We start from the raw sequence: 17,877 nt of genomic DNA on the forward strand, positions 1-17,877 counted from the left end.
AAAACCGTTTATTAAAACTTTAACAAATTACAAGCATAATTACACAAATACCAAACGTTAAAAGACAAAATGAAATTTACAAAACAAAAAAATACAAAGATTTTAAATAATTAGGTTCCATTGGTCAACAAGCCATTTTTTGGAAATATGTACATTCTTCTTTTTGTCAATTAAATAATAAGTATACATTTCACATAAACATAAACTTAAAACATCATTCACTGATAAAACATCTTGTTTAAAAATAGCAATGTTGCGCGCTTTCCAGAGAGATGACTTGGCGCAGTTCACTGTCTTCCAAGCCATTGTGTACTGGTCCATTGTGGGGCATTCCATAAGTCCGTATAGCACAGTTTTATATGTAAAGTCCTTGAGGTCTGCCACCCTTTCCAGTAGGGGGAGCAGTCTTCTCCAGAAATCCTTTGCAAAATTACATGTCCATAATAGATGTTCCACCGTTTCCTCGTCTTGGCATCCGGCTCTTGGGCAGATGGCAGACCTCACAAATCCTCTTCTGTATTGGAATGCCCGGCAAGGAAGACAGCGGTGCATGCAACTCCAAGCCAGATCTCTCTGTTCATTAAAAAGATAAAAAACGTTAATCATTTTCCAGATAGACATAGATTTGTCATCATCATATCTGTCAACATTACATATTTCCTCACTTTTACGTATTTCTTTAATTAGTTTCTTACTATTTCTTAATTCCTCTATTTTCTTAGTCCCTAAATTAAAATCGGACACTATTTTCCTTAAAATCTCATAATGCGTCGACAAATTAAAAGCATGGGGCACAGATATATTAACTTTATACCATCCAAACTTTCTCATAAAAAATCCTGTATTAAAACGCATAAAAAAGGACCAATAGTGATTCTTAAAAAGGGCATTAAAACAGTAAACGAACAGATGGATTAAAAGAAACCTATTAAAATCTGGAAAATCTTTACCACCTTTTACTTTTGATTTCATCACGATTTCTCTTTTCAGCTTTTCCATTTTTGAGTTCCAAAAGAAGGTAAAACAGGTTTTGGTTATCTTTTTTAAAACATTAACAGGTGGGGGGAAAACCATGCTAAGATACAATAAAAGAGGTAAAATCACCATCTTTAAAACCAATACTTTACCCTCCATTGTAAGTCTCCTCATGTTCCACATACATATTTTCGTATTTACTTTCTGTGTAACTGTTTCCCAACTATTATAACCATCATTATTTTCAGTGAATGATATACCTAAAATGGAAATGGATTCGGAGACATTAATTGGTACATCACGTAAAATCATCCCCCCAACACTTAAAATGTTACACTTATTAAAATTGATTTTAAAACCAGAAGCTAGGCAAAAGGATTGCACTTGATGGAGAGTGGCCGTAAGTGATGGTGCATCTGTACACAAGACCGCCACGTCATCCGTGTAGCCTACAACCTTGGCCTCCAAACCACCGCTTCCAGGCAGAGGGACACCGCATATCTGTTTATTTTGGCGTATTGCACATAACATTGGTTCCAGTGCACAGATAAACAGTAGGGGGGACAGAGGGCATCCCTGTTTCACCCCTGACCGTAAAAATACCTCTTGTGTCTTAAAACCATTCACTAAAATCTTACTTGTACAATCCTTGTAAAATGCTTTAAGCGATAGTAAAAACCCTTCTGGTATGCCCATTTTCTCTAAAACTTTAAAAAGATAAAAGTGTGAGACACGGTCAAATGCTTTTTCAAAATCAATAGATAAAATCGCCATTTTCCCCTTTCTGTCTTTCACATCCTCAATACAGTCTTTCACTAAATTCAGATTGTCCCATATACTGCGCCCCGGCACCCCACACACTTGATTAGAATGAATAACTTTGCTGATGACTTCTTTTAGACGATTTGCACAAATTTTAGCCATTATTTTATAGTCACAATTTAAAAGTGTTATTGGTCTCCAGTTTTCTAATTTTGATTTATCACCTTTTTTGTATAGGAGGGAGACTTCACCTTTCTTCCAGGAATTTAATAAAACCTTATTATTAAAAACCTCAGTAAACAAATAAAACAAATCATCTTTTAAAATATCATAAAAACATACATAAAATTCTATTGGGATGCCATCAGGACCAGGGACCTTTCCATTTTTAAAACTTTTAATAGTTTTTAATACTTCTTGTTCCGTTAAAACTTGGGATAAAATCTCTTGGGATGCGGGATCTAAAACAGCCGTTAGTCCTTTCAGCGAATCATCCATTAATTTATTATCTATATTTTTTCCATGAAAAAGATTAGAAAAAAAAACCTCTACTTTACCCAGCATATTTTTTATATTATTCTCACCATCTATATGGTCAATTATCACTTTTTCTTTTTTATTTTTCCTAAAAAAATATCTGGAACACTTTTCATTTTCTTCTATATGTTGTACTCTAGAACGAAAAATTATCTCTTTTCCTTTTTGTTCTAGCCATTTTGAAATCTCTTCTTTTAAGTTTGAAATATCAACTTGTACATCTATCCCATTGTCTCTGAGCTTAAATAATGTTTGTAGGCGGGTATTTAAAATTCTATATTCTTCATATTTTTCTTTGGCTCTACATATACTCTTTTTAATAAAAAAGTCTTTTATTTTTACTTTCATTCTATCCCACCATACACTCATAGTCTTATTTGTTTTTTTCCCTTTTCTACATTTCCTATAAAACTCAATAAAATCTGATAAAATCTGCGGGTCAGTTAAAAGGGATACGTTCATTTTCCAGCTTTTCTTACCACATTTTTTGTTGTCATTTACTTTTATGGTAAAGGATAAAAGTTTATGGTCTGAAAATATATTAGCTAAAACTTCACATTTGGCAGGTATTGTTTTATCTGAACCAAAAATAAAATCAATCCTAGAGCTACAATTAGCATTGTTCCAAGTGAAACCGGCGTCCTCTGGGCTGTCACTATGACACTCTTTATATATGTCTATCAATTTAGCATCTTTGACTATATCATGTAGCATACCTGAGGTTTTATCGTAGTTCCTGCTTACAGAGCTGGAGCGCCGGTTTTCACCTTTTAAAACACAATTAAAATCCCCTGCTAAGATAAAAGGTTCAGAGTTATTAATAAATAAAGGTAAAAGATCAAGCATTTCGGCTCTTTCATTTTTCTCTGGGGATCCATAAAAATTTAAAAACTGCCATCTAATACCATCAATAAAAGCTTTCACTAATAAAATACGACCTGGTAAAATTTCCTGAATAAAATCAATTAAAACGTTCCCTTTAAAAAGTATGGCTACACCCGCTGATCCTGCAGCATTCGATCCGGACCAGACAGATGGCCCACACTTCCACTCATCTTTATATTTTTGATATGACATTTCATGTGGGATATTACATTCTTGCAGAAAAAATACAGATGCAGTAAAACACGTAAAAAAATTAAAAAGAGCAGTTCTTCTCGTGTTAGATTTTATGCCTCTCACGTTGAGGGAAATACATTTGAGTTCAGCCATCATTAGAAAATGTAGAAATTTTACTTAGGTAACTAAGAGCAACGGATTTACCTGTCCGATGAACCTGATCAGACCACTGGGCCTGCGCCTCCCTCCTCATCTGATAGTATCGTCACGAGAGTCTCCGTGGAGGAGGAAAGATTACCACATTTATATAAACCCGACGCTACACTGGCATAGCTCGGAGGGCTGGCTGGCAGAACCCGCTGGGTCTCCATTGGCTGGCCATGCAGTTCCTCATCAGGTGGGTCCCCGAGGGGTTCCGCCGCCCCTGTTTGACCTGTAGAAGGTCGTCCTATAGGAGGAGGTTGCGCACAAGGCAGAGCCTCTGACTCTTCAGAGGCAGCAAGATCCCGGTCCCCACCTGTAGCAGCGGAGACCGAAACCCCTGAGGGTCCAGCGTCCACGTCCCCTTCTGAAGAAGTGTCCATCTGTTCACCTCCTGCTGCCTCCTCCGAACCACCCTTTTTCTTTTTCTTAGGACCCACCTTTATCCACTCAGCGCCCTCAGCCCTAGGAGACCCAGACTGGGCAAGGGCTTCTGTGTCGGCCTTTTGCCGATCCCTTTTGACCTTACCAGTAGTGCCCTTCTGCTCCTTCTCAGCCCTCCTTTTGGACTCTCGCAGGTCCTGCAGCCAGGTTTTGGGATTTGGTATTTTACCTGTCATAGACTCTGGAGACATTTCACTATTTGGTACGCCCTTATTGTCTCCAGAGGCTCCAGGTTGTTGTTCCTCCTCCTGAGGGGTGGTCTGATCTTTTGGTCCTTGGTCGGACGTCTTGGACTTTCCCTTTTGCTCATCTTCCCGAAATCTGTGAGGGCAAGAAAAATAAAAGTGACCTGGAGTCTGGCAAAAACTACATTTCTTTTCCTTAGGGCATTCTTTTGTCTCATGTTCTTCACTAGCACAATTTCTACATGATACATTACAGTTTTCTTTTGAATGACCATAGCGCCCACAATTTCTGCAATATACTGGCATCCCAGAAAAGAAGAAATCCCCATTTGTTTGTCCAATTTTAAAACGGGCAGGGGGAAGCCGTATACCACCTGGTGTATTTGGATCTCTTATACACTTCACAAGAAATTTCCACTTAGATGTCCATATGTTATATTCATTAAGTATCTTCCCAATACATTTAACACTTTTAAAATAAATTGCTAAAAATGACATAATTTCTGGAGCAGAAACAAAAGGCGAAAATACTTTTACGACAACAAGTCTTACCTCATCCAGGACGTGCTCAACAATTTGTATCCCTTTCAGAACAGGACTATTTTCAACTTTTTTTAACTTTTCTAGAACATCTCTGAAAATACCTTCTCCGGTGAATGTGATGTCATAGTCACCTCTTCTAGGATAATCCTGGATGGACAGAATTTCATTCCTCTGCACGCCAAGAAGGTTCCTGAGCACGTCCTGGACTACATACCCTAATTTCCTCATATCCGAGCCACCCGCCGTGAAGTGAACTCGGATAGAGTTTTTTAGCCTCGCATAAAGAGGCACGAGGTTAGGGTCAACCTCCATGGAAACCGCAACAAGGTTGCAAATTGCAGCCGCTTGCAATCTGCGCTCCCAGTGTTCTTGCAGCGAAAGACACCTGGAAGCTGGGGGATCGCAACACGTTACCCTGGGACTAAGCCCTCTCCCTAATAGCAGCAAGCAGGTTAAGTCCACCAAAGTGGACGATCCTGCCAGGCCAAGGAGAGGGGTACCCGAGTACCCTTCAACTACAATCTCCTGCAATAAAGCACTTGATCGTAGCCAAAAGGCCGAGAAGCGATAACCAGAATTGGTTTCAAACTACGGAGCCACCCAAGGATCCTGAAAAGTCCATTTGTGGAGATGAGCTCCTGGACTCCCGTTAAGAAGACATGTTGTCAACCTCTAGATCCCTTACATGCCTGCACTTTTCGGCTTGCTGCTGCTGCAATCCACGCGTTTTAGATCTGCATAACTCCACCTCTTTAAACACAGTACCTTCACCCCCTGCTGTTCCCACCCGCCTCAACACCGTTGGAAGGGAGGAGAACCAATTAAGGCGGGGGGTGGGGTGGAACGAGCAGCTGTCTACCCTTAGCAGGAGGGCTGCTGATTACATACCTCTCCTGCTGCTGCTGCTGCTGCTGGCTGTCCAGCAGCAGACTGAAGGTGGCTGCTGCTGTGCATAGGTATATAAAGGCTCAGAGCCTATTATGACACGCGCAGCCAGCGTTCCATTGCCACATTCCATCTACTGCAGGCAGGATACCTGGCTGGCTGAATGTCGCTGAGAAGCTCACAGAGACCGCCATAAGCAACAGTTTAACAGAATGCCACAGACTAATCAACCAAATTTTTGGGTTGGGTTCTCTTTTATAGTCTGCAGGCATTAAATGAAAGAAGTCAGTGTTCCAGCAGAGGGAGACAACGTTTCAGAAAAGGCATTGTAGCAAACCAAAAAAGAAATTTTAAGCGCAGCAGAGTAACCAGCGCACATACCTGTTAGCTCAGGTGAGTTTAAAAGGCTGCTGTTGATAACAAGGGCATTTGCTAAATAGATGGTGTGTGTTGTGCAGCTTATCTCACCACCTGTAGTTATTTAGGTGAAAGCTCCAAAATGCTTGCCTAATATGTCTGTTTATCCAAAAGGAAGTAAAAAGGGAGAGCTAGAAAGATAGCATTTCATTACATTACATGGCAATGCAATGCACAGTTGCTGAAGTTGAACCAAAATGAGCTTGTAATCTGGCTTCTGCAACTTTGAACATGAAAAATCCAATGAGGAGAAGAAAAGCAAAGCCAAAGAGTCCATCCCAAAATCCGACAAACAAGCAAAATGAACAAAAAACATTGAATTCAATTCTTTCTGATTTTAGAAACTGCATTAAAGAAGGGGTGCACCGGTCCTGGAGATACTGCAATACCAGGTCAATGCGTGGAGTGGACAGAGCAAGCTCTTTTTCCATCTCCCTGTTCTAAAAATCCATTTAATATATGGTCCCCAGATAGGGGACGTATCAGATATTAAACTGATAAGAACAGATACTACACTTGATCTTAGCCAAAAGGCCGAGAAGCGATAACCAGAATTGGTTTCAAACTACGGAGCCACCCAAGGATCCTGAAAAGTCCATTTGTGGAGATGAGCTCCTGGACTCCCGTTAAGAAGACATGTTGTCAACCTCTAGATCCCTTACATGCCTGCACTTTTCGGCTTGCTGCTGCTGCAATCCACGCGTTTTAGATCTGCATAACTCCACCTCTTTAAACACAGCACCTTCACCCCCTGCTGTTCCCACCCGCCTCAACACCGTTGGAAGGGAGGAGAACCAATTAAGGCGGGGGGTGGGGTGGAACGAGCAGCTGTCTACCCTTAGCAGGAGGGCTGCTGATTACATACCTCTCCTGCTGCTGCTGCTGCTGCTGGCTGTCCAGCAGCAGACTGAAGGTGGCTGCTGCTGTGCACAGGTATATAAAGGCTCAGAGCCTATTATGACGCGCGCAGACAGCGTTCCATTGCCACATTCCATCTACTGCAGGCAGGATACCTGGCTGGCTGAATGTCGCTGAGAAGCTCACAGAGACCGCCATAAGCAACAGTTTAACAGAATGCCACAGACTAATCAACCAAACTTTTTGGGTTGGGTTCTCTTTTATAGTCTGCAGGCATTAAATGAAAGAAGTCAGTGTTCCAGCAGAGGGAGACAACGTTTCAGAAAAGGCATTGTAGCAAACCAAAAAAGAAATTTTAAGCGCAGCAGAGTAACCAGCGCACATACCTGTTAGCTCAGGTGAGTTTAAAAGGCTGCTGTTGATAACAAGGGCATTTGCTAAATAGATGGTGTGTGTGCAACAATATACTGAAAGGTCAATTATATTGTGCAGCTTATCTCACCACCTGTAGTTATTTAGGTGAAAGCTCCAAAATGCTTGCCTAATATGTCTGTTTATCCAAAAGGAAGTAAAAAGGGAGAGCTAGAAAGATAGCATTTCATTACATTACATGGCAATGCAATGCACAGTTGCTGAAGTTGAACCAAAATGAGCTTGTAATCTGGCTTCTGCAACTTTGAACATGAAAAATCCAATGAGGAGAAGAAAAGCAAAGCCAAAGAGTCCATCCCAAAATCCGACAAACAAGCAAAATGAACAAAAAACATTGAATTCAATTCTTTCTGATTTTAGAAACTGCATTAAAGAAGGGGTGCACCGGTCCTGGAGATACTGCAATACCAGGTCAATGCGTGGAGTGGACAGAGCAAGCTCTTTTTCCATCTCCCTGTGCTAAAAATCCATTTAATATATGGTCCCCAGATAGGGGACGTATCAGATATTAAACTGATAAGAACAGATACTACACTTGATCTTAGCCAAAAGGCCGAGAAGCGATAACCAGAATTGGTTTCAAACTACGGAGCCACCCAAGGATCCTGAAAAGTCCATTTGTGGAGATGAGCTCCTGGACTCCCGTTAAGAAGACATGTTGTCAACCTCTAGATCCCTTACATGCCTGCACTTTTCGGCTTGCTGCTGCTGCAATCCACGCGTTTTAGATCTGCATAACTCCACCTCTTTAAACACAGCACCTTCACCCCCTGCTGTTCCCACCCGCCTCAACACCGTTGGAAGGGAGGAGAACCAATTAAGGCGGGGGGTGGGGTGGAACGAGCAGCTGTCTACCCTTAGCAGGAGGGCTGCTGATTACATACCTCTCCTGCTGCTGCTGCTGCTGGCTGTCCAGCAGCAGACTGAAGGTGGCTGCTGCTGTGCACAGGTATATAAAGGCTCAGAGCCTATTATGACACGCGCAGCCAGCGTTCCATTGCCACATTCCATCTACTGCAGGCAGGATACCTGGCTGGCTGAATGTCGCTGAGAAGCTCACAGAGACCGCCATAAGCAACAGTTTAACAGAATGCCACAGACTAATCAACCAAACTTTTTGGGTTGGGTTCTCTTTTATAGTCTGCAGGCATTAAATGAAAGAAGTCAGTGTTCCAGCAGAGGGAGACAACGTTTCAGAAAAGGCATTGTAGCAAACCAAAAAAGAAATTTTAAGCGCAGCAGAGTAACCAGCGCACATACCTGTTAGCTCAGGTGAGTTTAAAAGGCTGCTGTTGATAACAAGGGCATTTGCTAAATAGATGGTGTGTGTGCAACAATATACTGAAAGGTCAATTATATTGTGCAGCTTATCTCACCACCTGTAGTTATTTAGGTGAAAGCTCCAAAATGCTTGCCTAATATGTCTGTTTATCCAAAAGGAAGTAAAAAGGGAGAGCTAGAAAGATAGCATTTCATTACATTACATGGCAATGCAATGCACAGTTGCTGAAGTTGAACCAAAATGAGCTTGTAATCTGGCTTCTGCAACTTTGAACATGAAAAATTCAATGAGGAGAAGAAAAGCAAAGCCAAAGAGTCCATCCCAAAATCCGACAAACAAGCAAAATGAACAAAAAACATTGAATTCAATTCTTTCTGATTTTAGAAACTGCATTAAAGAAGGGGTGCACCGGTCCTGGAGATACTGCAATACCAGGTCAATGCGTGGAGTGGACAGAGCAAGCTCTTTTTCCATCTCCCTGTTCTAAAAATCCATTTAATATATGGTCCCCAGATAGGGGACGTATCAGATATTAAACTGATAAGAACAGATTTTTTTTTTTTTTTTTTTTCTCCTCAGACGAGGAAATTCCACAGTCTATGGAAACCAGACAAAGGAAAATTCCATCAAAACAGCTGCGTCAAATCCAATACGCAATTTGCTGTCCCCATCATCATCGGAAATATTTATTTCATATTTCAAAACAACAATAACAAAAATCAAGAGGTACTAACAATATATCTCCACTTTTTAACTTTCCATATTCCCTCCGCATCCACTTCCCCTCTCCTCTTTTTGTCCCATAGGAAACACACATACATCTTCCCCAAAATCACCTTCACACTATCCTTTACAGCAATTTCCTTCCTTTTAAACACATACACATTCCTCACATCCCATAACACTTCCTTTATACATGCAAGCATCAACCACAAGACTCTTTCCTTCGTCCCATCACATATTCCCAAACCAAACATAAACAACTCAAAAGACAACAAATTCACACCACACAATTCTTTACACAAAGGCCCCATTCTCCCAATCACATCTCTAGCATACTGGCAATTCCAAAAAACATGCAACACACTTTCCCTTCCACCACAGCCATTTCTTGGACACATTTCACTCCTCACCAAACCTCTATTCCTCTGAAACTCTCTCACAGGTAATACTCCATGTAAAGACTGCCACACAACTTCACTCTGTTTGTTGGTCATACCACTCATCCGCACTTTCTTCCAAACCTTCTGCACATCACCACCCCTAACCATATTTATTCCACATTCTACCTCTCTACATTCAATCATCCTATACACAGCCTTCTTATTCTCCAGCAATCTCACATCTGCATCACACAGTTCATACCTCACCAAAAACTTATAAACCCACACATACCATACAGGCACCTCAAAAGCAATCGGACATCGCAAATCCCTTTCTTGCCACTTTAAACGAAACAAATACGCTCCAAATAAATACCTACACATAGATGAAAACTTTCCATCCGCCCTAATCACTTTCAAAACAAACACAACGATATTCACACCAAAAAACACGTCCAAATTCGGAAAACCCAAACCACCTTTTTCCACTCTTTTAACCAAAATTTCTCTCCTAGCTCTCTCCATTTTCGAGTTCCACAAAAAAACAAATAAAATTCTATTCAAGCTTCTCATACACATATATCCTGGTGGAAATACTACCGCAATATATAAAAATATTGGCAACACCACACTCTTAACAATTAAAATCTTCCCAAAAAAGGATAAACTCCTCAATTTCCAAAAATTCAACTTCTGCTCAACTTTTCCTTTCGCATCATCCCAACTTTCTTTCCCATCCAAACTCTCTGAAAACTTCACACCCAAAACTTTAATAGGTCCATTCACTACATTCACACCTACATCCCTACTTAAACTTCCGCCTCCAAAACCCTTACACTCACTCTTTTCCCAATTCACTTTAAACGCAGATGCACCACAAAAAATAGACACTAACAACTTCACCCGCCTCACCGAACATTCAGAATCACATAATACACACACGTCATCCATATAACCACTCACCTTCCATTCTTTTCCTCCACCTCCCGGCACTTGCACACCACGAATTACCTTATCTTTCCTCAGCATACACAACAATGGCTCAATTGCACAAATAAATGCTACAGGGGACAAAGGACACCCCTGTCGCACACCCGAAAACACATTCACTTTCCTACCCACATACCCATTCATTAAAACACAGCTATAAACACCCGCATACAAACTTCTCACTCGCCCAACAAAATCAGCCGGAAAACCCATTTTTAACAACACTCTGAACAAAAAACCATGCGACAACCTATCATAAGCCTTTTCAAAATCCAAACTTAACAAAAATACACTCTTCTTACGACCCATGCAATCCCATAGACAATCTCTTAACATACACACACACTCATGAATCCGCCTCCCAGGTACCGCACAACACTGCTCATCCCCAATCACACTCTCTATCACATCACGCATCCTATTAGCCATAAGTTTTGCATAGATTTTATAATCACAATTAAGTAACGTTATTGGCCTCCAATTCCTCAGACTTTTCAAATCCCCTTTCTTAGGAATTAACACAACCATACCTGCACGCATACTCTCAGTCACCTCCATGTTTCCCCACATATACTTACATACATCCACAAAGTCCTTACCAATCACACCCCACATCACACGATAAAATTCTACTGGGAGGCCATCCTCCCCCGGCGTCTTATTCAAAGCCATACTACACATAACCTTCCATACCTCATCACCAGTCACCTCACCCATCACTCTCTCTCTTTCTGCTTCACTCAACTTACTCTCTAACACACTCAAAACATCATTCTCCAAACATTCATCCCTCTGTTTCACTGCATACAGATCCTCATAAAACTTAGCCACCTCTTCACACATATCCTCTCCACTCACCTCACTTCCATCTGCTCCATACACCACGCTCATACTCTGTTTCTTTCCAAAAACTTTTTTAAAGAAAAACCGAGAACATTTCTCATCCTGCTCCATCTTATCAATCTTTGCCCTAAACACTATGCTTCTCCCTCTCTCCAACAAAAACTCACTAATCTCCTTTTTTACCTCTAAAATATCCTCCTCCACCTCAACTCCTCCTTCCCTTAACTTATACAAAACGCTCAACCGCGCGTTCAGTTTAACAAAACTCTCTCTTTTAATTGCTGCATACTTGTATCCTAAATTTTTAAAGAACATTTTTGTTTGTTTCTTCACCCAGTCCCACCACTCACAAACATTCCCAAACTCATTTTTATGCTTACACCATTCTTCATACCGCCTTTCATACTCCTTTCTCACATCTTCATTCTCTAACAGTTTAACATTTAACTTCCACAATCCTCTCCCAAACACTCCATCAACTTTTATATCCAACTCACACAACATACACACATGATCTGAAAAAAGAACGTTTTCCTGCCTATAATTAACAGAAACCATATTTTTAGAAATAAAACAATAATCCAATCTGGATTGTACCCTACCACTCTCAGAAAAGAAAGTGTTCAACAAAGGATTCATGTTACATACGCGCTGTATATCACACAACCCAAAATCATTCACTAACTCCAATAATGCTTTCCCAGACACATCCACATTCACTCTCCCCACATCACAGTTCATATCACCCACAATTACCACAGGTATTCTTCCTGGAACAAAAAGCTTAATTTTTTCAAATAAATTTTTGCGCTCATTTTTTTCAACTGGCGCATAAACATTAATAACACAAAACTTTACATTCTTGTATACAAAATTAGCAAGGATACATCTCCCCACCTCAATAACCAAATAATCACTCAAAACAACCTCCCTTCCTTTAACCAAAATACCCACACCATCATTCTTATTACATGCACTCCCCGACCACACAGACGCTCCATAAGACCATTCATCCCCTTTCACACCATCCACTACCCCACATTCTTGTAAACAAAAAATAGATGCATTTTGCATAGCTAAAAACTCAAAAATAGCAGCTCTTCTTACTTTACTTTTAAACACTCTTACGTTTTGGGACACTATGGTAAATCCCATAATACTTCTACTCCTTCAAAAATTACACAAAGAAATAGCCTTTGGCCTAAACCAAAGCTCACAAGAGGACAAAAAGAAAAAACATTTACAATATTATATGGTGACACTATCCAGCACCACCACTGTCCTCCTCCGCCATCAGAACAGAACAGCTGGTTTCCGACCCGCTGGCTTCACCAGCCACACTCCTCATTCTGGCAGTTCTGATCTTCCTCTGAGGCTCACTAAAATCTGCATCATCACTGCCCCCACCATCCTCCCTACGACTCTTCTTTGCACCCCTATCATCCTCCGAAGAAAAATCTTCAGTGTTTTCAGGACCCGAAGGGTGTTCAGGACTGTCGGGTTCCGAGATTTGCACTTCACATCCTGTTGCGTCCATTGCCTCTCCAAAAGTCATCATCTCAGGCAGCTCTGCTTCCACCACTTTCCTAGATATTCTCGCAGACACTGCCTTTTTCTCCACCTTTGCCACTTCCCTCCAGAACTCCTTTTCTTCCCTCCGCTTCTTCCTCATTTCTTCAGCAGAAGAAGAACATGGTCTCAGGGACACCTCCTCTGGCGCCGTAGAGGGAGAGGCTCTACCAGTTTCCCGCCTCCTTCCCTCTCTCTCCTCCCTCTCCAATCTTTCCAGCACTTTCAGTGCGCTTGCCATCTGCCTCCTCTCCAGCTCCTCCTCCTTCTGTTCTTTATCAGAACGTCTAGGTGCACTCATAGGACAGTCCTTATACATGTGATCACTACTCCCACAGACATCACAGGACTTGGCCTCTGGACACTGGTTGGCCATATGCCCCTCCTTTCTGCAATTTCGGCAACACTGCCCTTTAAGGCATGTTACCATGGTATGTCCGAAAGAAAAGCATCTACGGCAAAACATGGGCTGGCCTGGGTAAAAGAGGAAACCTCTATGGCCTGCAACGGAAAAATTTGATGGAGGGTGTCTAAAGCCCCCCACACTGTCAGGATCCCTTTTCAATTTCACACGGAATTTATACTGACAGTTAAAGATTCCTAGACAATTGACTTGCTTCACTCCCTTCCGCACATATTCACAGTAGCGAGAGAGGAAGCACTCCAGCAGCTCAGGGTCTGTAAAAGGGTTATAGACAGTCACAGTCACCTCCTTTTCTTGCAGACCAAACAAAGGTTCCCATCTAACTCCTTCCAAGCAGGGGTCACTAGAGTGACCACGGAGCCATTAAAAGACATTAAGGCAAACATCCTGGTCCATAAAGGTAACGTCATAATTACCTTGACGTGAAAATTCGTTGACACTGAAGATCTCAGAACGTCTTGCTCCAGCTTTGCCTTCAACGATGTCTTGGACAATGAAAACCACGTTGTTCTTGTTCTGGTCAGATGGATCCACGGACAAACGGATGGTGTTCTTCACAAAAGACATCTTGGATTCTGTCGGTATGGAATACCACAGGAAAAAGCAGAAAATCCTCCACAAAAGGGTCCGGATTACTCCAGGAGACTCGCACCAATCAAGGTACAGTCATACGATCGCAGCCAAAAGGCCGAGAAGCGATAACCAGAATTGGTTTCAAACTACGGAGCCACCCAAGGATCCTGAAAAGTCCATTTGTGGAGATGAGCTCCTGGACTGCCGTTAAGAAGACATGTTGTCAACCTCTAGATCCCTTACATGCCTGCACTTTTCGGCTTGCTGCTGCTGCAATCCACGCGTTTTAGATCTGCATAACTCCACCTCTTTAAACACAGCACCTTCACCCCCTGCTGTTCCCACCCGCCTCAACACCGTTGGAAGGGAGGAGAACCAATTAAGGCGGGGGGTGGGGTGGAACGAGCAGCTGTCTACCCTTAGCAGGAGGGCTGCTGATTACATACCTCTCCTGCTGCTGCTGCTGCTGCTGGCTGTCCAGCAGCAGACTGAAGGTGGCTGCTGCTGTGCACAGGTATGTAAAGGCTCAGAGCCTATTATGACGCGCGCAGACAGCGTTCCATTGCCACATTCCATCTACTGCAGGCAGGATACCTGGCTGGCTGAATGTCGCTGAGAAGCTCACAGAGACCGCCATAAGCAACAGTTTAACAGAATGCCACAGACTAATCAACCAAACTTTTTGGGTTGGGTTCTCTTTTATAGTCTGCAGGCATTAAATGAAAGAAGTCAGTGTTCCAGCAGAGGGAGACAACGTTTCAGAAAAGGCATTGTAGCAAACCAAAAAAGAAATTTTAAGCGCAGCAGAGTAACCAGCGCACATACCTGTTAGCTCAGGTGAGTTTAAAAGGCTGCTGTTGATAACAAGGGCATTTGCTAAATAGATGGTGTGTGTGCAACAATATACTGAAAGGTCAATTATATTGTGCAGCTTATCTCACCACCTGTAGTTATTTAGGTGAAAGCTCCAAAATGCTTGCCTAATATGTCTGTTTATCCAAAAGGAAGTAAAAAGGGAGAGCTAGAAAGATAGCATTTCATTACATTACATGGCAATGCAATGCACAGTTGCTGAAGTTGAACCAAAATGAGCTTGTAATCTGGCTTCTGCAACTTTGAACATGAAAAATCCAATGAGGAGAAGAAAAGCAAAGCCAAAGAGTCCATCCCAAAATCCGACAAACAAGCAAAATGAACAAAAAACATTGAATTCAATTCTTTCTGATTTTAGAAACTGCATTAAAGAAGGGGTGCACCGGTCCTGGAGATACTGCAATACCAGGTCAATGCGTGGAGTGGACAGAGCAAGCTCTTTTTCCATCTCCCTGTTCTAAAAATCCATTTAATATATGGTCCCCAGATAGGGGACGTATCAGATATTAAACTGATAAGAACAGATACTACACTTGATCTTAGCCAAAAGGCCGAGAAGCGATAACCAGAATTGGTTTCAAACTACGGAGCCACCCAAGGATCCTGAAAAGTCCATTTGTGGAGATGAGCTCCTGGACTCCCGTTAAGAAGACATGTTGTCAACCTCTAGATCCCTTACATGCCTGCACTTTTCGGCTTGCTGCTGCTGCAATCCACGCGTTTTAGATCTGCATAACTCCACCTCTTTAAACACAGCACCTTCACCCCCTGCTGTTCCCACCCGCCTCAACACCGTTGGAAGGGAGGAGAACCAATTAAGGCGGGGGGTGGGGTGGAACGAGCAGCTGTCTACCCTTAGCAGGAGGGCTGCTGATTACATACCTCTCCTGCTGCTGCTGCTGCTGCTGGCTGTCCAGCAGCAGACTGAAGGTGGCTGCTGCTGTGCACAGGTATATAAAGGCTCAGAGCCTATTATGACACGCGCAGCCAGCGTTCCATTGCCACATTCCATCTACTGCAGGCAGGATACCTGGCTGGCTGAATGTCGCTGAGAAGCTCACAGAGACCGCCATAAGCAACAGTTTAACAGAATGCCACAGACTAATCAACCAAACTTTTTGGGTTGGGTTCTCTTTTATAGTCTGCAGGCATTAAATGAAAGAAGTCAGTGTTCCAGCAGAGGGAGACAACGTTTCAGAAAAGGCATTGTAGCAAACCAAAAAAGAAATTTTAAGCGCAGCAGAGTAACCAGCGCACATACCTGTTAGCTCAGGTGAGTTTAAAAGGCTGCTGTTGATAACAAGGGCATTTGCTAAATAGATGGTGTGTGTGCAACAATATACTGAAAGGTCAATTATATTGTGCAGCTTATCTCACCACCTGTAGTTATTTAGGTGAAAGCTCCAAAATGCTTGCCTAATATGTCTGTTTATCCAAAAGGAAGTAAAAAGGGAGAGCTAGAAAGATAGCATTTCATTACATTACATGGCAATGCAATGCACAGTTGCTGAAGTTGAACCAAAATGAGCTTGTAATCTGGCTTCTGCAACTTTGAACATGAAAAATCCAATGAGGAGAAGAAAAGCAAAGCCAAAGAGTCCATCCCAAAATCCGACAAACAAGCAAAATGAACAAAAAACATTGAATTCAATTCTTTCTGATTTTAGAAACTGCATTAAAGAAGGGGTGCACCGGTCCTGGAGATACTGCAATACCAGGTCAATGCGTGGAGTGGACAGAGCAAGCTCTTTTTCCATCTCCCTGTTCTAAAAATCCATTTAATATATGGTCCCCAGATAGGGGACGTATCAGATATTAAACTGATAAGAACAGATACTACACTTGATCTTAGCCAAAAGGCCGAGAAGCGATAACCAGAATTGGTTTCAAACTACGGAGCCACCCAAGGATCCTGAAAAGTCCATTTGTGGAGATGAGCTCATGGACTCCCGTTAAGAAGACATGTTGTCAACCTCTAGATCCCTTACATGCCTGCACTTTTCGGCTTGCTGCTGCTGCAATCCACGCGTTTTAGATCTGCATAACTCCACCTCTTTAAACACAGCACCTTCACCCCCTGCTGTTCCCACCCGCCTCAACACCGTTGGAAGGGAGGAGAACCAATTAAGGCGGGGGGTGGGGTGGAACGAGCAGCTGTCTACCCTTAGCAGGAGGGCTGCTGATTACATACCTCTCCTGCTGCTGCTGCTGCTGCTGCTGGCTGTCCAGCAGCAGACTGAAGGTGGCTGCTGCTGTGCACAGGTATATAAAGGCTCAGAGCCTATTATGACACGCGCAGCGAGCGTTCCATTGCCACATTCCATCTACTGCAGGCAGGATACCTGGCTGGCTGAATGTCGCTGAGAAGCTCACAGAGACCGCCATAAGCAACAGTTTAACAGAATGCCACAGACTAATCAACCAAACTTTTTGGGTTGGGTTCTCTTTTATAGTCTGCAGGCATTAAATGAAAGAAGTCAGTGTTCCAGCAGAGGGAGACAACGTTTCAGAAAAGGCATTGTAGCAAACCAAAAAAGAAATTTTAAGCGCAGCAGAGTAACCAGCGCACATACCTGTTAGCTCAGGTGAGTTTAAAAGGCTGCTGTTGATAACAAGGGCATTTGCTAAATAGATGGTGTGTGTGCAACAATATACTGAAAGGTCAATTATATTGTGCAGCTTATCTCACCACCTGTAGTTATTTAGGTGAAAGCTCCAAAATGCTTGCCTAATATGTCTGTTTATCCAAAAGGAAGTAAAAAGGGAGAGCTAGAAAGATAGCATTTCATTACATTACATGGCAATGCAATGCACAGTTGCTGAAGTTGAACCAAAATGAGCTTGTAATCTGGCTTCTGCAACTTTGAACATGAAAAATCCAATGAGGAGAAGAAAAGCAAAGCCAAAGAGTCCATCCCAAAA

At 42.2% G+C, this 17,877-nt stretch overlaps 5 non-coding genes across 5 annotated transcripts; all 5 read right to left on the bottom strand.

Moving 5' to 3' along the window:
- Positions 1-6,363: 6,363 nt before the first annotated feature.
- On the bottom strand, positions 6,364-6,554 carry LOC141229793 (U2 spliceosomal RNA). The gene has a single exon (XR_012296414.1). It is a non-coding gene; the product is annotated as a U2 spliceosomal RNA (small nuclear RNA).
- Positions 6,555-7,672: 1,118 nt separating this feature from the next.
- Positions 7,673-7,863, bottom strand: LOC141229901 (U2 spliceosomal RNA). Its single transcript, XR_012296519.1, has one exon. It is a non-coding gene; the product is annotated as a U2 spliceosomal RNA (small nuclear RNA).
- A 1,115-nt stretch (positions 7,864-8,978) lies between these two features.
- On the bottom strand, positions 8,979-9,169 carry LOC141229985 (U2 spliceosomal RNA). The gene has a single exon (XR_012296595.1). It is a non-coding gene; the product is annotated as a U2 spliceosomal RNA (small nuclear RNA).
- Positions 9,170-15,327: 6,158 nt separating this feature from the next.
- Positions 15,328-15,518, bottom strand: LOC141229804 (U2 spliceosomal RNA). Its single transcript, XR_012296425.1, has one exon. It is a non-coding gene; the product is annotated as a U2 spliceosomal RNA (small nuclear RNA).
- A 1,118-nt stretch (positions 15,519-16,636) lies between these two features.
- On the bottom strand, positions 16,637-16,827 carry LOC141229816 (U2 spliceosomal RNA). Its single transcript, XR_012296436.1, has one exon. It is a non-coding gene; the product is annotated as a U2 spliceosomal RNA (small nuclear RNA).
- Positions 16,828-17,877: the final 1,050 nt, after the last annotated feature.

The sequence above is a fragment of the Phyllobates terribilis genome, unplaced genomic scaffold (genome assembly GCF_046119375.1).
Source record: "Phyllobates terribilis strain yellow unplaced genomic scaffold, ASM4611937v1 Scaffold_488__1_contigs__length_1352022, whole genome shotgun sequence".
Classification (NCBI taxonomy): Eukaryota; Metazoa; Chordata; class Amphibia; order Anura; family Dendrobatidae; genus Phyllobates; species Phyllobates terribilis.